Source organism: Giraffa tippelskirchi, chromosome 8 (genome assembly GCF_054371585.1).
Source record: "Giraffa tippelskirchi isolate mGirTip1 chromosome 8, T2T-mGirTip1v1.2.pri, whole genome shotgun sequence".
Taxonomy (NCBI): Eukaryota; Metazoa; Chordata; class Mammalia; order Artiodactyla; family Giraffidae; genus Giraffa; species Giraffa tippelskirchi.
The window spans coordinates 36,700,160-36,723,335 of record NC_137282.1 but is presented as its reverse complement, the minus strand read 5'-3'; the positions used below and the strand labels follow the sequence as shown (position 1 = coordinate 36,723,335).

The following is a 23,176-nucleotide window of genomic DNA, read 5'->3' as shown; positions in this document are numbered from 1 at the left end:
TTGATGAGCCTTTCATTTAGAAGGCTGAAGTTTGAAATTCTATAAAGTTAAAATGTATTTTCTCAAATAATTCTTTTTTAAAGCTGCACTCAGCTGTCTAGAAACACTGCAGTGCTGCATAGAGAAAGATCTGTCAACAGTGATGGTAATGATGGCGGTGGCAGGAGTGGTGATAAATAATAATGAGAGAACAATTACCAATATTTACTAAGTGATTCAGTGGACCCGACATCTTGACATTATCTCATTTAATCCTCACAATGATCTGTCATTATCTGCATTTCATAAGTAAGAAAACTTGAACTTTGAGAAGCAAATAAATTACCTAAAGCCACATAGAGGGCTACAGGTAGAGTGAAATTTCAAGGTTCCAGAGACAAGCTTTTAACTATTCTCACTAGCATTTTAGTCTTTATAAATATAGCAAGTAATCTCACAACATTTATATTTTAGTTTACTTCTCTGTGGGCTTCCTAGGTGGCTCAGTGACAAAGAATCCACCTGCCAATCAATGCAGGAGACTCAGGTTCCATCCCTGGGTCAGAAGATCCCCTGGAGTAGGAAATGGCAACTCCCCCTAGTATTCTTGCCTGGGAAATTCCATGGACAAAAGGAGCCTAGTGGTCTACAGTCCATGGGGTCATAAAGAGTGGGACACGTACTGGTTCTCTATATTGTTTAGCTCATCATTTTAAGGCAGTGGTTCTCAGCCTGCAGTGATCCCTGCCCTGGGGAACATTTGGCGATGTCTGGAAGCATTTTTAGCTGTCACAACTGTGATGCGAGTGTTACTGGCATCTAGTTGGGGAGAAGCCAGGGATGCTGCTAAACATCCTACAGTTCACAGAACAGCCCCTACAACAGAGATTATCTGGCCCAAACTCAATAGTGCCGAGGCTGTGAAACCCTGTTTAAGAAGCTATCTGGCCAGTGATTGGTTTTCTGGTAATCATGTCCTTATATGGCTTGATTTCTGTTCAAACTGCTCTATCTTGATGAATAAATGACTCTGAGCCTTGTGTTTATAGGAGAGATTGCATAAAACAAATGCAAGGGGCTTACATCATCCCTTAGGTTTGCAGAGGGTATAATGATGTATCCTTTGGGCTTGATGATATTGTTACTGCTATAGACACAACACAAGAGCCCACTCTAGACATCACTATGCCAACTATGTTACATATTCAGAAGATGTTCACAGTGATAATGCATAGTAGGCATGATTTTCTCCATATTTTGCATAAGAATCTGAAGAATACAGAGATTAAATAGCTTTCCTAAAGTTGAGTAGCTCACAAGTAGATGGACCAACATTCACATCCCAGATATGGGCTCTGTTCACCTTATCCCAGATATAATTAATTAGTAAGAGCAATTTACAGTCCTGGGTTCTGCTCTAATTTTTCATTGTACTAAAGTAGGGTTTTTCCTCAAAGTCTAACAGTTTTTAGCTTAGATATAATTGAATAGCTCCTTGGATATTAGAGTTTGAAAAGAAATATTCTCATTTCACAGAAAAATACACTCTAGTATCTCATAAACAGGTTGTAAAAATAGATTATTTCTTAAGGATGAGATATGAGGACCAGCTCTTCCTGTGAGAGGTTCCCTTCTTAAAGAAAGAAAACAAAGCACAGAGACATTGTGTGACCTGACCGTGTTCACACAGCAAGTTGCAAGATGGGGCGGGGGGGGGGGGCGGTGATCTGTGACCGTGGACCAGTTCTCTTACTTAGAGTCCCTTTTGCTTCTGCCCACAGTGCACCCACCTTTTTGACCCGCTTCTCCCTTCAGGGGGCTGATGGTAGGAAAGCTGTAAGTTCATTCCCCCTACTGAACTGGTGGAATGCCTTTACAAACTGGGGACACAAACTCATTATCCTCATTATTTTCAAAAATTGTTTAGGACCACAAACATGTTTTGGAAAATTAGCCCTTTGAAGAAGATGAGAGTGGTAAAAATCTCACGATTCTCATTATTATGCAGTCAAATCACTCTGTAAAACTAATTAAGGATTTTGCAGTATTTTATGCTCCTCGGAATCAAACGTGAAGAAACAGGATCTCATGACTTTCATAAGAAAATGGTGAGTCTGTTCATAATCTCGAAACCTGAAAACTGTTCCTCCCTGGAAATTTGCCCCTTCTTCCAGTTCAGTATGTTATGTTATGCTGCCTTTAAGCAGGGCTCGTCAGCCATCGAAGGTCATGCTCTCTTACCCGAGGTCATGTGCTAACTCAGAAGAGTGCAGGTTTCATCTTACCCTTTCCCACTTCACCCCTTTTTTAAACCAAATCGGGTAAGAGACAAGAAAAGTAAAATATGAAGGGAGGCACGCTCCGCCCATCGGGTCATGTTTTTCCATGCCTCCTCTATGCTCTACACTCCTCCACGGTGGATGTGGAAGTTAATCTATTGGGGTTTGGGATGAAAAGTTTGAACCTAAATTAATTGGTTTTTGTCACCTATACTTGCAATTTTTTTTTTGGTTGCTCAATCCCATGTACTGTATGTTAGTACAAAAGTACATGGATATAACTAAAAAGAGATTATGTATTTGGAGATTACAAGCTCTGGAATTTGGAAAGGCCACTGTTCTTTATGTTCTGGAACAGAAACATTTTCTGACTCTCCTAGAATTCTAAAGTGTAGACCTCCTCCCCTCCCTGGCAGTGTATCAGAGGTGATACGCTAATCCCTTCACCTCCTTCTAAATATCACAGGCCTAGGCTTCCTCCAGAATTCACCTCAATGGCCTCCAACCCCAATAATAAATCTCTCTCTTAAAAAGCAAGTGTAAATCCCATCCTAGCCACAATATGTGGTTGTGCTTCTCAGACACTCCCTGCCTGCCAACTACCCAGCTTCCAAGATCCATCCTCCTCCTCTCCCTGAACCACCTATATCTGGACAAGCAAAGCTTGAGAGCCCTTGAAAAGGCAGGGATCCTGTATCAGTTGCCTATTGCTGCTATAACAAATTATAACAACTTAGTGGCTTAACACAAGTTTATTTTCTTACAGTTTCATGGGTCAAAAGTCACACTGGGCTAAAATTATCCTGTCAGTAGGGCTTGTACCCTTTGGGACTCTAGAGAGGATCCGTTTCTTTGCCTTTTTCAACTTCTAGATGTCACCAGCATGGCGTTAGCTCGTGGCCCCATCTTCCATCTTCAAACCCAGCAGCGTAGCATCTTCAGACCCCTTTCTCTCTGATTTGTGCCCCATAATCACATCTCTTTTTTTAATTCTCCTGCGTCCCTCTTATAATCCCCTATAATTACACTGGACCCACTCAGATAATCCAGGCTAATCTCCCTATCTCAAGATTTTGAACTTAATCACATCTGCAGAGTGCCTTTGCCATGTAAGCGAACATATTCTCTGGTTCTGGGGATTGGAACATGGGCATATTTAGGGGACCAGTATTCTGCTAACCACACATCTGTGTAGGACTTGGGAGTTGAATCAGATGAAGAAGGAAACTGCATTCACCTTAATTCCAAAATTGGAGAAATGGAAAAAAAGTGTGATTCCAGGCCTAAGCATATCTAGATTCCTACCCCAACTTTACCAATAACAATATGATCTTAGACATATCATTTAACCTCTCCATGAGTGTTTCCTCACCTGAAACATGGAGAAAATCAAACCTCGTATAGAGCATAAAAATGCAAAGTTACCTAGCATTACAACAGACCCTTAATAGGTGTTCGATTAAGGTTAATTCTTTTCCCATTCTAATGTTTAGTCCAAGCTCATGTAATGCTGAATAGAGTTGTATGGCATTTCCAAAGTGACCAACTGTCATAACCATGTTATATTTCTTAATCTACTTTTCCATCCAATTGCCAAATTTTGAGTCTAAAGAAGAAGGTTAAGGAACTTAGTGATAAAGAAAGAAGGGACAGAACAAAGACTGCAAACAAAGTGTTTGACTCCAACTCCTGTGTTTTTCTATTCTATATTACAAGCCTCTTGTTCTCCACTTCTGGTCACCATACTGATTAGAAATTAAATGTTTGGCCAAAATAGATTGGTATATATGAGAAGAGGCATATTGTCCATCATCTTTGTGAAGTTTGCAGAAAAACAAAACAGATGAGGAACTGTGGGCTCAGGAAAATATTTTCTCTCTGGAGCTGTTAGGCATTTGAAACAAGTTGTTAAGGCAGCTTGGCTCTTATGACTATATGGCTGATGCCAATTTGAAAGCTTTTATAGGTCTCTGGTTCCCCTGATATTGTTGGCTAAACCAATAAATGTGGTTAATTTTTGTGTAAAAAGAATTGTAACTCTGAAAATACTTGTGAGAACTAAAGAAACTCCAGACTTCCACCTAAGGGTTTCTTAGTGAAAGTACTAACTATGAGAAAGAGAAATCTAATTGCCTACAATCATAGTAACTAAATAAAAATTTCCCAGTTCTTAATGTTACACAACATAAAAAGAAATTTCTATTTGTTTCTGTTGTTGTTATTCCTAATTGGGATTATTAAGGTGCAATGTAATTATGGTCTGATGCTTCTTGTCTTTGGTGACGTCAGGTGCTTTGCTATCCAGTCTCCTGGCTGGTGATTAACAGCCCCTCAACTTGATCCTGGTATGACAATTAGGATTGAGTAGTGTCATCTGTTTCATAATTAAATCTGTCTTCCATATCCTTTGAACACCATATTGGAGTTTAATTGGCTGATGCTATCTCTGCTGCTACTGTGGCTTGTCTCCACAGCAGAGTAAAGATAACAATGATCCCATGCATTGCAGAATACCCCAGTTGGAGAGAATTCACTTTCTCTTTTGCACGGAAAGCCCTAAAGTCCCAATTTAGAAGCAGTAGTTGAGAAGCCTGCTGCTGCTAAGTCACTTCAGTCGTGTCCGACTCTGTGCAACCCCATAGACAGCAGCCCACCAGGCTCCGCCATCCCTGGGATTCTCCAGGCAAGAATACTGGAGTGGGTTGCCATTTCCTTCTCCAGTGCATGAACAGGAAAAGTGAAAGTGAAGTTGCTCAGTCATGTCTGACTCTTAGCGACCCCATGGACTACAGCCTACCAGGCTCCTCCGTCCATGGGATTTTCCAGGCAAGAGTTGAGAAGCCTAGGGCCTGTGTATTCCCCCAAGTACTCATTCAGGGTAATATTCAGGGTCTACCATGGCAAATCAAAAGCTTAACTCAATATACACATGAAGAAAGCCCTCTCTGTCGAGTTGATAACTTCTCCTAAAAGACATAGAGAATCACTGAGGGATGATGGATGCTGTGTTAACACTCTGTGCACAGGCCTGTCTATGTAGCCATCACAGACAGCGACAATCTCCAAAAAGTCTGGCTTATTTCCAGTTGCTAGAGAAACAGCCTCTCTGATTATATATTAAACTGCTTATGTTGAGCACTCTTAAAATATGCTTCCAATTTATTTTTTAAGAGAGAATACAAATGCATTAGGCTTCTTCAATAGGCATATTGTCTTGTTTAACATTTAAGAAAGCAACAGAAGGTATTTCAGACCATGAGGTGATGTACTAATGAAAAATGAAAGAAGAAACTTACAGCCAAAGCAAAAAGAAACAAATGCCACATGAAAAACAGAAATGACCAAAACAAAACAAAAATGATTTAAAAAACCACCTGCAGGATAATCCTGATTCTGTTCTCAAGTAGCACAAAAAATCCATTCAGTTTAGTCAAAATCAAGATGAGGCTTAAGGGAAATTTGAGATGCATACAATAGTAGCTTAGCAATACTGTCTACCACCCAAGTAAAAATATTGTATGTTAATTAATAAAGAAACAATGGTAGGAGAGTTCATGAAGTGTGAATGAAAAGATTGACATGAATCTTTGTGCAAAATGCTTAAAGCTGGGTTAAAACAAACTCTTTAAAATTTAAGATCTAAGTATAAAAAGACTATGCTGGAAACCTTATGTGCTCTTTTTAATTCACTTCTAATTGTATGATTATATTTTAATTATGGTTTTCTTGTGTTGGAAATATATTCTAATGCAATATTTTCCTATTCTGGGTGGCAAATGTATTGCCTGATTTTCATATTTAGATGACTCAGCCAATAGTGATTTATAGACTCTTCAGACTCTTTTCAACAGTTCATTCATGATGCAGTAAGAATTAAAATATGTGTATAAAATTGATATCTTAAGCAAATCATTGTGTCTCCAGGTAGTGGTTTAGACAAAAGGAGAAGAGTGGCCTGGAGCCCCTAGGATTTGGGACTTTCTTTTCTGATATCCTTAATGGATTGCTGTTCTCTGAGCCAGAATTCCCATGAATCATATTTAGTGAACATATGAAGTGATCCCAGTTCACTTGGGATATTGCATTTGTACTTCCTTTGTAGCTGAACCACTAACAGAGACAGACAGAAGGGTATTATCATGTCCAGTTTTAGAACTCTGCCCTAAGAGGAAAGATACTCATTTAGGAAGGAATGATAGTAAGCCTATCATAATTATATTCATTTTTAAATCACCCTGATTTGTTTCTCTTGTTCTATGGGGATTCTTTTGTATCTTTCATTCTTGACCCTTATGTCAAATGACTTTTTCACACTTCAAGACATTCCCATTTAGCTCCTGCTTCTGGTCTCACACTACTTTGTATCCAACTCTTTAATTAGAAAAGGTTAATTTGACTTCTTGTCTTAAGGCAAGGAAAAAATGAGTCTTAAACAGTATTAAGCCCCCATAAATATTTCACTTTATGCTAATTCCTGTGCTTCCAGCTAAGCTGTTTGAAGTTCTCCAAAAAGTGTTTCTGTTCCCCTCAATTAAATACATAACTGGAAAACAGTAAAATAATTATCAGTTTTACCACCCAATACTCTTCTTTTCCAAACTTTAACTCTGGACCTTTAAAGTTTTCTTTCCACAAAGTATGAAACCCAAGCCCAGTGTTGTGGCACCCAGTCCCAGGGTTGACAAGGCTTAGAAGTACAGGGTTTTGGAGAAATCTTGGAGCTCCCTCAAGTGGACACATGTTTAATACACCCTTAACCCCTAGAAAACATTTTTGGCTGCACCTTCTCTCCAGGTGGGCTATAGTCCATGGGGTCGCAAACAGACACAACTGAGGGACCAGCACTTTCACTAACACTCTCTCCGGGACAGAACCATTTAATCTTCCCAATTGAGAAGCAGAAGGGTAGTCTTTAAGCTTGAAATATTACAAAAATAAATGAGAGTTCAAATTGGTTTTCCAAGTAAATGAATATGAGTAGCCAGTGAAAAAATATTGTCAAGCTTTTTGATTATTGGTTTTGCTTATGGGAGTGTAAATTGAAATTTAAAATTATAACATATTCTAATCACTTGGATAAAATGCTGCTTGTTAAGAAAATTATAAAAATGACAGTTGCATAACACTAAGACTTTTTGCTACATATACTGTATGCCAGCCACTGTTCTAAGATATATATCTATATGTGCACACATATATATAAATTCATTTAATCCTCATACCATCCATGCAAAGTAGGTACTGTACTAATTCCCATTGTACAGATGAGGAAACTGAGGCATGCAGGGCTTAAATAACCTTTCAAAAGTCAGGGCTGGGACATGAGTCAGTATTCATACTAAGTCCCAATCCGAACTCCACTGTGCCATGGTTTTAACATGTAGTGTGAATACACACATACATTCACATGTATACACTATATACACATATGTGCATATACATTTATGCATCCATACATATCCACACATATATATACACATACAAACACATGTGCACATATATACACATGCACACACAGAGATTCATACGTAGAGAGAGTGTATATTATAAGGAGCATATTTTATATCAAAAAAAATAATCTTTTAAAGTATAAAAGCTATGAGGAAAGAAATATGTTATAAACATTTAAATTACCAAACTTTGCTTATTCTATTTCTTTATTATTACTTAATGTTACTAACATCAGTCTCTTGTCATCTCACCTCCTACTTCAGTTACTCTTACCTTGCTCTATTAAGACCTTGGAAAATATGATCCCTCCATGGCCACAGCACTTGCTGTTTCCTTTGCTAGAAATTTCATCATTTCTTCCCATGACTGGCTCTTCATCATTCCAGTTTCTTCACAGAGAAGTCTTCCTTGACCTCACAAAATAGCTGCTCCTCATTCCATAACTCAGTATCCCTTTACACTGTCCATTTGTCTACATAGTCCTCATCAGTGATCCAAAAATATATTACTTACCTATCCATTCACTTGTTCACAGTCCATCTACTCCACCAGAATGCAAACTCCATAAGGCAGGACTTTATGTCTGGGACGTATTAGGAACACAAAAGTAATTTTCAATGAATGGCTGAATTATTAATTTCCATCCTGATGGCTTTTAAGCAAATAGAACATTATAATGATAATCAATATCTCAAAATTTCTCTTTTCATAATGTTATTATTCTGTTTATAGTGTATCTTAATATTTGATATAATATCATATTTTAAGATCTATAAATTTATAAACTTCCAGCCTAATAACAAATGTATTTAAGGGTATATTTTTATTCTTGATTAATATGTTACTCTTGTCCTAGTTGTAACAAAATCTTACAATGCATTAGGTTTTTAAAAACATGAAAAGATTATGCTAAAATAATACCAGAAAAGAAAATAGGTAAATTTGTAAATTTCTATATACAGAGATAAAACTTTTAAAAATTTTTTCTGTATTTTTAATGGATTATGTTGTGACTTCAGAGTCTTGTCACATATATTGAGTGTAGGTATGTGTGACAATTAAGTCATATCTTTAAATTTAGCAAAACTATCTCAGATTGAGAATGGGAAAGTATCCAGAGTAATAACACCAAAGGAAACTTGTCATTGTTATTGTTTTTCAGTCCCTTAGTCATGTCCGACTCTTTGCCACCCCATGGACTGCAGCATGCTAGGCTCCTCTAGCCTCCACTGTCTCCCGAAGTTTACTCAAATTCATGTCCATTAACTCAGTGATGCTATGTAACCAACTCATCCTCTGCCACCCCCTTCTTTTGCCTTCAATGTTTCCCAGCATCAAGGTCTTTTCCAGTGAGTCAGCTCTTCACATCAGGTGCCCAAAGTATTGGAACTTCAACTTTAGCATCAGTCCTTCCAATGAATATTCAGGGTTGATTTGTTTTTACTAACAGTTAAGATGCTATTTTCCTAATATCTGCCATACAGAATACAATATAGCTAGAAGAGAAAGAAGGTAGAAGGGGAAATAATATCTCCAGTCCACCACTGGGTTCCTTATTAACTCGAGGATTTCACTGTAAATCACTGAGTATCAGCATTCATTCCTTCCCACTCTTTGTTTCACTTATTCTGTGACACCCTCCCCCACCCTTGTCCATGTATTTCTTTATAGTTTATAAAAGTGTCTTATTTTCTAAGCCCAGACCTTTTTACTTAGGCTTCTAATATTATAAAAATGATCAACCCAAATTACCAGGGAAGCCCACAAATACATTACATTTAACCCAAATTAACGTTTGTAAACAAGTCTATATGTATATATGTGTGTGTATATATATCTACATACATGCACACAAATATACATACATGTGTATATAGATTTGCACATATACATGTATATGAAAAGTGAAAGTAAAAGTTTTGCTCAGTTGTGTCCAACTCTTTGCAACTCCACAGACTGTAGCTCACCAGGCTCCTCTGTCCATGGAATTCTCCAGGCAAGAATACTGGAGTAGGTTGCCGTTCCCTTCTCCAAGGGATCTTCTCAACCCAGGGATTGAACCCAGATCTCCTGCATTGCAGGCAGATTCTTTACCGTCTGAGTCGTTAGAGACGTGTATATATATATATATGTGTGTGTGTATATATAGTCTTTATGTATATTTATAACTATACATACAGTTATATATGCTCCTTGTGGTTTTGCAGCTACATAAAAATCATCTTGTTCTAAGTCAGCCAAAGCATCCTGTACCCAAGCACTATATTACCCACAGGTGTGCAATACCAAGGCCCATTCTCAATATCACTGGGGGATGAGGGGACTTGCTACACTGAAGTCAATGACCTACTGATTGATTGCTTGCTTGCTTCCATAGGTTTAGACTTTGAAATACTTGAGGGAGCCGCTAAGTATCAGAAGCCAGTTGAGGAGATCAGAGTGGAAGAAAATGTTCCAACCACCTGGTCAGTCCAAGAGATTGCTCCTTGTTAATCTCTTTCAGAAGGTTTAAAGATGTTTTTTATAATACTCTATTCCTTCATCTTTTTTTTTAACTGTGTATGCCATTGTTTCAAGCCCAAAGTTAGAAAATTCCCACTTTTTCAGTCAAAGCAATATATCAGAGCCAGCAACAACAACAAAAGGATAATTCTGTGATTCGGGTGGCTCCTCTACGTCCATATATTTGTAAGGAAATATTGTCCTGTGATTTCATTTCGAAGTCGACAGTTTTATTGCTATCTCCCGTTCTGGTACATTTAGAATTTTCCTCTTATCTGATTTCTATGTTTCTCCCTTACTCTTCTGTCTCCAGTTTGCAGTAATGACAGTGAAAACTAACAACTCATACAATTTCTTTGTGAGCAGCTACTGGACTAAGTGGGGGAAAATAACAAATTTTATGCATGATTGATTGCATAAACCCTTCATTTCAGAGAAACAAGCCTTAAATGAGTAATTCATTTATAGCAATGAAAACCAAATAAATACTGTCTTGTATTCAAGGAACAAATGAAAAACAATCTCATTTCCAAACGTTTTCTTTTTTAATTCAAAATTAAGGGCCAAGAACTGAATATACTGTAACACATGTAAGAAACTATACTTCAATCACATTTTAGGATATTAACTAAGAAAATTATGCAATTTCAATTTATTATAAAATACTTGTTTTACTGTTTTTGTTATTCTTTGATCAGGAAAAGGAAACTGGACATTGGGAACTTTGTATTACTTTGTGCCTCTTGTTGTACTAACAGAATTGATATTTGCACTGTTTCTTGCTTTCAATTGCTAAAAATGTATTCTTTTTGAATATTTATGTTTTGAACTATGGAAAACATTTTTCAGCTGTTTTAATAAGAAGCAGATATCTAAAAATATGTAACAGTTTATTATGAAGTATAAATTTTAGTAATAGTTTAAGTATAAATAGCAATTTTATACTTTGACAAACCATTTTTCTTTTCTATACTCAACTGGCTAAATGCAAGTAATTTTCTTTAATCACAGGAAAATTAGTGGGAAAATTTGAAGACATCACTAAATAATGATAGCACTCATACCAATTATCCTCATTGTACTTTATAGTTTACTAGTAATCACCTCAATCAAGGTGTCTTTTGTAGAAACAAATCACTCAACTTTATTTCGGTTATAGTTTGTAATGACCCATTGAAGTATCATAATATACTCCCCTAATTAAGAAGTGATGTGAACACAGTATGAATGAAGGTGACGGGAAGCATGGGGGGAAAGAGGCAAATTTCCATATGATCTACTTGGTTCTCAGAGATACACAATCCTTCCCCAGCTTGGCCACATGATAACTCTGATAGGGTTCGTGGCCACATGCTATGCCCCACCACAAACCATTAAATCCCCTCCAGCTTCTCTGGCTAGCTTTGCTGCTTTTAGTTTACTGAAACACTTGGGCAAATAAAGCAGAAGGTTCTTTAGGAAGGGATTCCCTCTCCCTCCCCTCGCCCAGTTCCTGGTGTCATGTTGTCCTCTATCTGAACTTGAGTGTACTAGCTGTGAACCTGTTCTGATCAGCAGAACTCGAAAATCTGGCCCCTCATGCTGGGATTTCATGTCGATATTTTTGCCCAACATCTGAATGGAGAGGAGGGTCCCAATGCACCCTTCTTTCCCCTAGCTGTGTCTCATCACAGTTAGTGCCTTATTCAATGTGATTTCTGATGCTTGGGGAGTACTGTGGAATCATGCTGATAAGATGGTAAAGAGCAAAATTTATCTCATTTTGCAAAAAAATCCACATAGATTTGTATATTTAAGACTACATTGCCACTTAGCCATCTTATATTTTTAAACATGCAGAAAAATAGCTGTTTGGCAAGATAGTATGTTTAAGAATGAATGAACCCAGTTTGTTTATTTAAAGCTTGCCTGTTCCAGAGCAGATTTTAGGCAGCTGAACAAGGTGGGTAAGCAGAGGAATATGTTTAATAAATGGTTATCAATCACAGACCGTCATTTGATAAAGAATAAGTCAGACTTGGGATTTAGGGTCTGTGTTATCATAAGACAAAGAAAACTAGCCCTTTGTAGGCGTCTAAGGATGTTATATTACCTGAGCAGATCTGTGCCTCAGAAGGATAGAGGTGTCAGCAGATGGTGATACCCACATGATCTTCACATTTGATCAGCATCCCAGAATATATAGCATACACTACGGGCCATGCTGTCCACTAGCTGTTCATTTATTGCCCCCAAAAGATCATACTTTACACTGTTCACCTCACGGTCAAGGGCAGGCTGGAGGCAAAGAGATACCAGTCTCTTTTTTATGTACGGATGTTTATTCCTCCCAAATAGTAATAAATTGAGCCTCTCTCCATATTTAATCTCTAACCCTGAACTCAGCATTTTTGATAGGTTAGCCCCCGGTCAACCTTACCCATATAATTAAAAATTGACTTTTTCATTCCTGAGACAGAGGTAAAAGAATGGATTTGACCTTTTTTTTCCCACTATTTCTTTGGGTGTGAAACATGTTTCAGACCCGCAATTCTTCTCTTCCACAGTGTTATTCCTCTCACATTTTCTCTGGGAAACAAAGCAGGAGGAGCAGCAAGGTTAAATGGGCTTTTAAGTCACAAGATACTGAATCCATTTCTAACCTTGTATTGCTCACCATGCAAATGTGAGCGGCTGATGCAACTTCTTGGAAACCCACGTATCACTTTCCTCATCAGTCAATGGAGATGATAAAGTCTGCCCCACAGGACTGTTGCAAGAGTTAAAATTCCATAAATATTCCTTTCTTTCTTTCTTTCTGGCTCTTCCCTTCAGTGAAAACTTGAAACCAATGTATACTCTGAAATTAGGACCACCTAAATCTTTATTTTTTTAAATAAGTAAGAGATTGATTTTTTTATGGAGGCAAGATTGATTCAGTTGTTGGTCATTGGAGATGCTTTAAATTATCCTAAACTTAACATTTAAGGACTCCTCAGTCTAAGATATAGCCATCAGATAGTGACCGCTGGCTTTAAGGTAGTTGGTTTTATTGTACATTTTAAATATTCTAAAAGACAATCATATAGGAAAATTATATTTCTATCATAGAAATATCTCAGGCTGAGAACAGAAAGGTACCATTGCCAAGCACTTCAAAGAAAGACCGTGCATAGAAATGGCCTTCACTCCCTCTCTATCCCCACACCCTCCCACCCCAAAGCTGTTCTAATTTCCTCCAACCCCAAAACAATCTTTCTTGGTTCACTTGTCCCCTTGAAAGAGGATAGGAGGAAGTTCTTCTCGATTCTTCCTCTTTCCCTTTTGTTTTCACTGTTGCTGGGCAAAACAATTACTGTAATCCTGGCAATAAGTAAGAACGCATGAAAGAATCACATGTCTTAAAGAGAGAGAAAACCCTAAGTTTGAAGTGTTAATAAACAGGAAAGATTCAAATCTAAATGGGCCAAAGTCTTCTGAAGGGCCACTTGAAGGTTCCATCTCCTTATATTTCTCCTTTGGTGAGGCTTCCCTGGTGGCTCAGATGGTAACTAATCTGCCTGCAATGCAGGAGACCCAAGTTTGATTCCTGGGTTAAGAAGATCCTTGGAGAAAGGAATGGTGACCTACTCTGGTATTCTCGCCTGGAGAATGCCATGGACAGAGGAGCCTGGCGAGCTACACAGTCCATGAGGTTGCAAAGATGTGAACACAACTGAGCAACTAACACTGAGCAGAATTAACTCAAGTATGAATAATTGGAACAAACAAGAAGGGTTTATTCTTTCATTTTGTTTAATTAACATTATTTCAATAGTATTTTATTCTATTTTCATGGCTTATACATAATATTTAAGCTTTAAAGGAAAATAAACCATTATATTGTTTTGATGTCAGAAAAATGGAGAGAGAAGCAACATAAAAATTTAGAACAGAGCCTTCTTAAAATGTTGAAGTTACTTACATTGATTAATCTTCCTATGGGGATAAAATAGAATTTAGTGTTGATATCTAAAGTGTTCATTAACATAACAGAATCCATTAGAACAGTGGTGCTGTCCACTAGAAATATAAAAAGAGCCAAACATGTAATTTTAGATTTTCTAATAGCTATACTGTAAAAAGTCAAGAGAAACAAAATTAATTTTAACAATACATTTTATGTAACCTAATATATCCAAAATGATCTAGATGGGTGGGGTAGGTGTGGGGTAGGAGGGAAATTCCTAGAGGGAGGGGAGGTATGTATACATGTAGTTGATTCACTTCATTGTACAACAGAAATTAAGACAATATTGTAAAGCAATTATATTTCAATTAAAAAATAAAGATAGGGATTTTAAAAAGAGACACACCTAAAAAAAGTATTGTTGCCGTTGTTCAATCACTAAATCATGTCTGACTCTTTGTGACCCCATGGGCTGCAGCACACCAGGCTCCCCTTCCTTCACTGTCTCCCAGAGTTTGCACAGATTCATGTCCATCGAGTCTGTGATGCTATCTAAACATCTCATTCTCTGCTGTACTCTTCTCCTTTTGCCTTCAATTGTTCCCCACATCAGGGTCTTTTCCAATGAGTCAGCTCTTTGCATCAGGTGGCCAAAGTATGCTTCACCTTCAGCATAAGTCCTTCCAGTGAATATTCAGGGGTGATTTCCTTTAGGATTAACTGGTTTGATCTCCTTGCTGTCCAAGGGACTCCTTGTCCAAGAGTCTTCTCCAGCACCAGTTTGAAAACATCAATTCTTCGGTGCTCAGCCTTCTTTATGGTCCAACTCTCATATCAGTACATGACTACTGAAAAAATCATAGCTTAGAATATATGCACCTTCGTTGGCAAAGTGATGTCTCTGCTTTTTAATATGCTGTCTAGGTTTGTCATAGCTTTCCTTCCAAGGAGCAAGCATCTTTTAATTTCATGGCTACAGTCATTGTCCTCAGTAATTTGGGAGCCCAAGAAAATAAAAGCTGTCACTGCTTTCACTTTTTCCCTTTTTATTTGCCATGAATTGATGGGCCCAGAAGCCATGATCTTCGTTTTTTGAATGTTGAGTTTAAGCCAGCTTTTTCACCCTCCTCTTTCATTCTCATCAAGAGGCTCTTTAGTTCCTCTTCACTTTCTGCCATTAGATGGTATCATCTGCATATCTGAGGCTGCTGATATTTCTCCCAGAAATCTTAATTCCAGCTTATGATTCATTCAGTCTGGCATTTCATGTAAGGTACACTGCGTGTAAGTTAAACAAGCAGGGTGACTATATATAGCCTTGACATACTCCTTTCCCAATTTGGAACCAGTTTAGCTCTAAATGTTGCTTTTTGATGCATATACAGGTTTCTCAGGAGACAGGTAAGGTGGTCTGGTATTCCCATCTCTTTAAGAATTTTCCACAGTTTGTTGTGATCCACACAGACAGAAGCTTTAGCATAGTCAATGAAGCAGAAGTTTTTCTGGAATTCCCTTGCTTTCTCTATGATCCAGTGAATGTTGGCAGTTTAATCTCTGGTTCCTCTGCCTTTTCTAAACCCAGCTTGTACACATGGAATTTCTCAGTTCACACACTGCTGAATGATTTTAGGCATAACGTTACTAGCATGTGAAATAAGTGTAATTGTACGGTAGTTTGAATATTCTTTGGCATTGCCCTTCTTTGGGATTGGAATGAAAACTGACCTTTTCCAGTCCTGTGGCCATTGCTGAGTTTTCCAATTTTGCTGACATATTGAGTGCAGCACTTTAACAGCATCATCTTTTAGGATTTGAAATAGCTCAGCTGGAATATATTATTATTTTTAACAAGAAATCAATATATTAAAAATTGCTGATAATATATTTTACTCTTTTTTTTTTTTGAACCAAGTTTTCAAAACCTTTACTGAAATTTCAATTCAGACTAGCAACATCTCAAATGCTGAGCATCTGTATTGGATAGCACAACTCTAGAAATTATTGCCTCTTCTCTATGCTATATTAACTTTTTCCTAATTTTGTACTTAATCATGTTTTAGAATATTTAGCAGTTAAATGTTAATCTGAATTTGGAGTCATATGTTTATCTCTCTATATACATTTAAGGGAAAGAATACATGCTTAAGTAGCCAAACATCCAAGCACAAATTTGACTGATGACTAAAGGAACAATGACGATTTATTCATCCTTTATAACAGGTATGATATTGCCAGTTAGGTCATCTATTTCAGTGTATCATGGATGTGTGGCTCTAGAAATCATAACTATTCCTCTGCAGGGCATCCCAATGACAGATACATATTGAAATCTACTAAATGTGGAAATTTAGGAAAAATAACAGTATAAGAATCAGAGAATTTTATAGCTTCAGAGGTCCCTAGAGGATATCATCTCCAGCCCTTTCATTTTACAGTTGAAGAAACTGAGGCCTAAAAGAAGTAAAGAAACTTGCCAACGGCCACAGAACTTATTAGAAACACAGAAGAAACAGAAGCTTGGTTTTCTGCCTCCAAGTTCAGACTTATTTATTTGATGAATAATGAGAATTGATTTACTTATTGCTCACATACTTTAGCTGATTACCAAATCCATATTTCTAATCCATACTGTTTCAGTGGGAGATTATTTCTCAATTTATGTTATGAATTAAAAAAAATAAAATTTAGCCCATTAGAAATCATTGACATAAAGGTGTGAAATGGTAAAAAGGAGAATTCCTGGAAGTGTATGGAAACAAACATTTATAAATGAACGGTTAATAAACCCAACTTTAGAAGCAGGTGAATTTAGAGTCTGCCTTGATTAGAACCAAAATGTGTGATTTGCAAGGACTGCTTCTCTTATCCACCTGGGCAGTTTAAAGGTGATGCCTGTGATGAAAAGTGGAAAATCCGACAGGGCAAAAGCATAGTATTCATTTTAAAACTCACTTGCACGACAATTATATATTAGAAGAGTCCCAGAGGAATTCATTGCTCTCTGGCGTTGGGTGAAACATGCATTTGTGTTTCACTGGCCTTCAGTTCATCAAGGAATAGTCTTCCCTCTCTCTAGTCCAGGGGAAAAAAGCACTTAATGTTTACACAGACAATTCTTCAAATGATCTTTAGATAAATGAATAGGATTTCACTGTTTCTCTTGTTATTCACTTCCATTCATTACTTATGAAATTTTCTGCACAAGGGGAAATGAATTGAACCAGCAGGTCTCAAAGTATGGGCTGATGAACACTCAGTCCTCAAAGACAATCTGGGGGAAAAGAGGGTCCGTGAACTTTGTTGAGTCTGTGAAATTCTGCTCTCTGTGTCTCTATCATGAGCTCCACCACACACATTAGCATGATAAAGGCTGAGATCTTCTGTGGTAAAGAAAAACGCTTGTCCCCTTTGTTTATACAAATTTACCCATGTTATTTGATCGAAGAGTTTTTTTCTCCTCTTTAGCATCTATAAATCTCCCATGGAACTAGATTCCTGTGGAACACACTTTAGGAAATGCTGATTTTGTGCATTTTTTTCTTCAATTTGTGGGAAAGAAGTAGAAGCGACCACAGTGTGCCAGACCAGATGCAGTGGTTCACAGAAGGCAGTGAGGTAATATTTCCACCACCATCAACACCGGAGGTATCTTGACCGTCACTTAGAGACAAAGCGTGGTGGGACACTTGGCCAGATCACTTAGGTCATTCTTGAAGCAGAAAATGTGATGCTGAATAAGTGACTTCATCACCTTATATCTCAAGAACGGCAGCTCTGGCAGCTCCATTAAGAACTCCATCCTGAGTGGAGGCGGTGATGTCGGTGCAGGTCGTGTCAGCAGCTGCTGCCGCGAAGGTGCCTGAGGTGGAGCTGAAGGACCTGAGCCCTTCCGAGGCGGAGCCGCACCTGGGACTGAGCACAGCGGCCGGCCGTGAGCGCCATGGCCCCCCCAGCGGGTGGCGGGGACCCTGAAGCTCCAGCTCCGGCGGCGGAGCGGCCCCCGGCCCCCGGTCCGGGATCGGGGCCCGCCGCGGCTCTCAGCCCGGCCGCTGGGAAAGTGCCTCAGGCGTCGGCCATGAAGCGGAGCGACCCTCATCACCAGCATCAGAGGCACCGCGACGGCGGCGAGGCCCTGGTCAGCCCCGACGGCACCGTCTCCGAGGCGCCGCGCACAGTCAAGAAGCTAGGTTTCAACAGTATGTGAACTGAGAACTTCCAGATGTACAAGCTGGATTTAGAAAAGGCAGAGGAACCAGAGATCAATGCCAACATCCCTTGGATCATAGAAAAAGCAAGAGAATTCCAGAAAAACATCTGCTTCATTGACTACATTAAAGCCTTTGACTGTGTAGATCACAATAAACTGTGGAAAATTCTTAAAGAGGTGGTAATACCAGATCACCTTACCTGCCTCCTGAGAAACCTGTATGCAGGTCAAGAAGCAATAGTTAGAACTGGACATGGAACAATGGACTGTTTCAGAATTAGGAAAGGAGTTCGTCAAGGCTGAATATTGTCACCCTGCTTATTTAACTTATATGCAGAGTACATCATGTGAAATGCCAGGCTGGATGATGGTATCAAGAATGCCAGGAGAAATATCAATAACCTCAGATGCAGATGACATCACCCTTATGGCAGAGAGTGAAGCCTCTTGATGAAGGTGAAAGAGGAGAGTGAAAAAGCTGGCTTAAAACTCAGCATTCAGAAAACTAATATCATGGCATCTGGTCCCATCACTTCATGGCAAATGGATGCGGAAACAATGGAAACAGTGACAGACTTTATTTTCTTGGGCTCCAAAATCATTGTGGACAGTGGCTGCAGTCATGAAATTAAAAGATGCTGCTCTTTAGAAGAAAAGCAGTGACAAACTTAGACAGTGTATTAAAAAGCAGAAACATTACTTAACCAACACAGGTCCATCTAGTCAAAGCTATGGTTTTTCCAATAGTCATGTATGGATGTGAGAGCTGGACTAGAAAGAAAGCTGAGCACCGAAGATTTGATGCCTTCAAACTGTGGTGTTGGAGAAGACTCTTGGGAGTCCCTGGGACTGCAAGGAGATCAAACCAGTCTATCCTAAAGGAAATCAACCTTGAATATTCATTGGAAGGACTGATGCTGAAGCTGAAGCTCCAATACTTTGGCCACCTGATGCGAAGAACTACTCATTTGAAAAGACCCTGATGCTGGGAAAGATTGAAGGCAGGAGGAGAAGGGGATGACAGAAGATGAGATGATGGATGGCATCACTTACTCAGTGGACATTAGTCTGAATGAGCTCCAGGAGATGGTGAAGGACAGGGAAGCCTGGCGTGCTGCAGTCCATGGAGTTGCAAAGAGTCGGACACGACTGAGGGACTGAATTACAACAACAAGTGGTCCTAGTGGTGAGGAACCCGCCTGCCGATACGGGAGATATAGGAGACACTGGTTTGCTCCCTTGGTTGGGAAGATCCCCTGGAGTGGGAGGTGGCGGCACACTCCAGTGTTCTTGCTAGGAGGATCCCATGGATAGAGGAGGATGGCAGGCTACAGTCCATGGAATTGTAAGGAGCTGGGCACAGCTGAGTGACTGAGCACAGCATGATGACAACATTTAGTTTTTTACTATTAAGTGTGATGTTGGGTGGTAGTTCGTAGGTTCTTGGGTATTGACTAAAAAAAATTGCACGACCTAATAGTTGAAAATTTTATGAGGATAATTTGCCCAGAAGACAGTCTTTCAGATAGCTCTGAGGGATTGCTCTGAAGAAGAGGTAAGGGAGAAGCCAGGATCCACAGTAAATCCCCTATGTATGAACAAATTCTGTTCTCAGAATGCATTTTTAAATCCAGTTTGTTTGTAAGTCCAAGAAAGTTAGCCTAGGTACCTAACTTACACAATTGGTTATATATTGTACTGTAATAGGTTTATAATACTTTCTACACAAATAATACGTAAAAAAAACCACAAAAAATAAAGGAGACATTTTTAATCTTACAGTATAGTACCTTGGAAAGTATAGTAGGAGAGTATAGCAGCTGGCATACAGGGGCTGGCATTGAGCGAACAGGCAGGAGGAGTTACTGACTGGAGGAGGAAGAGCTGACGGATCCTCAGCTGTAGCAGACTGAGGACAAGCTGCAATTTCACTTAGGCCTCACGTTGATGGAATGCATGTTCGCACCTTTGAAAGTTGTAGGGGGCTTACTGTATTAGAAGTTTTTGCAACAAAGACCAGGTAGTGAAACATCAAAAAATTGCTATCAATTAAAGAAAGCCAGTTATCTCAAGTTAATGAATTTAGCAGTTTTCTACTTATAGGTAGATAGATACAAGAGTCTGGGCTCATTGAAATCATTCCTTTGATATGCACCTTAGCTATCTAGGGCCAGTATCTTGTTCTTTCTCATCCTGAGCCCCTTCAGCCACACCATTGGCAGTGGCTTTGGTGGCTGAAGGCTTGGAAAGAAAGAAAGAGTGAGTCCCTCAGTCGTGTCTGACTCTTTGCTACCTCATGAACTGTAGCCCAGAAGGTTCCTCTATCCTTGGAGTTTTCCAGGCGGGAATGCTGGAGTAGGTTGCCATTCCCTTCTCCGGGGGATCTTCCCAACCCGGGGATGGAACCTGGGTCTCCTGCATTGCAGGCAGACTCTTAACCAGCTGAGCCACCAGGGAAGCACTGGGGTTCCCTCAGGGCTCACTGTGGGGTGCTGCAACATCCTTTGTTTACTGATTTGGTGGGCAACATTTTTCATTCACAAGGGCCTGGTGGAAGTGATCTTCCTGATTTATCTGTGAGCCTGGAAATTCTGTTTGCCAGGTACAGGCTGGTTTTTCCAAGAAGGCTATGTGAGGATCGGCACCAAAAAGTCAACCTTAGTTCCATAAAACTGTCTAACTGTATTTGATACTATGCACCTTATGACCTGTTACAAGGAGAACAGGTTCTTTTTTAATGCATTAAGACAACTATGTGCTAAGTTGCTTCAGTCGTGTCCAACACTTTGAGACCCTATGGACCATAGCCCCCAGGCTCCTCTGTACATGGGATTCTCCAGGCGGGAATGCTGGAGTGGGTTGCCATGTCCTCCTCCAGGGGAGGAACCTGTATCTGACCCGGGGATTGAACCTGTGTCTCTTATGTCTCCTGTATCAGTGGATTCTTTATCACTGGCACTACCTGGGAAGCCCATAAATAACTATATTGCCATGAAAATAAGAACACTTAAAAGTGTTCCAAATTCTGGGGGAATCACGTAGGAGAAAATATAACATTTTTGTTTACCAAGGTATAATCTTATTAAGTTGCTCTTATAGATAGCTTAAGAAAAAAGGGAAAAGAGTTCCTTATGTCTGAAGAGCAGAACATTAAAGAGCCAGCAAAATTTCAAACAAAAAAAAAAAAAAAGAACTCCATCCTCTCTTATGAAAATCTCCATCTTCTCAGACAGCCCACCAAGTGCCAAGAAGAAATACAGCAATTTCTATTAATATGAGTTGGTTTCTCCCACAATTAGAAAGCATAGTGGTAGGATTCATTCAGACTCTTCTCCATGTTCATCTGGCAACACAGTGAAGAGTAGAGAGTGTGTGATTATAGTACAACTTAGTCTAAATTATGTTTAACAGAGTCTCCTTTTTCTTCAATTGCCACATTCTTTCATGCTCTCTCCAATCTCCCTTCCCCTTCTATTTATCTTGGGCAAATTCCATACCTTTCTGGTTGCTTTGTTATTTTTATAGTCCACTCTACATGCATGTATGCTAAGTTGTTTCAGTCGTGTCCGACTCTTAGCAACCCTAGGAACCACAGCCCACCAGGCTCCTCTATCCATGGAATTCTCCAGGAAGAATACTGGAATGGGTTGCTGTGTCCCTCTCCAGGGGATCTTCCCAACCCAGGGGTCGAACCCATGTCTCTTACATCTACCTGCATTGACAGATGGGTTCTTTAGCACTAGCGCCACCTAGGAAGCCCATAGTCCACTCTAGTCCTGTCCAATTGGAAGTTCCAGTGTCAGATCTGAGCTAAACCTGTCTCACTTCCTCGACCTCAGTCAGCCTGCAGCTCCATAAACTCCTTTGCAGACAGGTTGTTTGCCTCCAGCTCCTTCCCACCAACCTTTTAGCCATTGATACTCACCACAGGGTGCAGATAAGAGAAAGAGGGACAAAGCAAGCGTCTCTTGCCTGACTGGTCATGGTGTCCCTTGAACATCAACATTGTATGACAGGCACTCAAAATAAAGTGTCTCATGTATGAACAAAAGGTGAGTTTTTCTGACATCCAACAAGGGGCCCTCAACTGCACAATTTCCTAAGGTGAGAGGTCCTCTTCTGCCCAACCTCTTCCAGCTTTTGTGCTTGAATCTCCTTGTAGTCTCTTGCTGTTTGGTTCCCCTCATCCAGAAAGCACCCCTCTTGGATAGAATACAAACATAAAGGCTTGTGGGCAGGCTCTCTTTTGAAGTGTGCCATTGACTCAAGGGAAAATTAAGCTTTTAAGTGGTTTGTAAGTAGTTTGGTAATGCCTATTGCTGTAAGAGATGAACTTGGAATTTTCAGCGGTCTAATCCAGGAGATGTTTATTCCTCTTTCAATAAAACCCAAAGAAGTTGTCTTCAGTCTGATGATGGTGACCTTCTGATACACTAGCTCCTTCTATCCTATATGCTAGGCCTGCTAGTAGCATGTAATGCTCCCCTCACAGTCTATTGACAGACCACAGCGTCATGCTCACATCTAGCTGCAAGGTAGTCCGGGAATTATAGTCGATCCACGTGCCGACAAGGAAAAGGGAAATGTGTTTTGGTGACTATATCTCAGTCTACCATAGAATTGTTCCACTCTTTCCTTAACTTTTACCACCTTACATGGCAGTACTAGGTGTCATTCAAGAGGGTCCCCGGACTCCTCTTAACTCCTATTATAAAGCACCAACCTTATTTCCCACTTGAAAAACAGGATGAATCCTAAAATACAGTGCATTTTTTTCCCTGTTAGCCCAATGGTGCACAGAGCTCAGTAACCATGTGGCAGTCTCAACAT

At 39.4% G+C, this 23,176-nt stretch overlaps 1 protein-coding gene and 1 long non-coding RNA gene across 4 annotated transcripts in view; one reads left to right on the top strand and one right to left on the bottom strand.

The window, feature by feature from the left end:
- Nucleotides 1-23,176, top strand: part of CDH6 (cadherin 6) — a 137,094-nt gene that overhangs the window by 32,595 nt on the left and 81,323 nt on the right. The gene's annotated exons all lie outside the window — the stretch shown is intronic.
- LOC145518863 (uncharacterized) overlaps nt 16,661-23,176 on the bottom strand; it is a 29,455-nt gene continuing 22,939 nt past the window's right edge. Inside the window, exon 2 of the long non-coding RNA XR_014063359.1 lies at nt 16,661-18,367. This is a non-coding gene — a long non-coding RNA (uncharacterized LOC145518863). The remainder of the gene's footprint in view (nt 18,368-23,176) is intronic.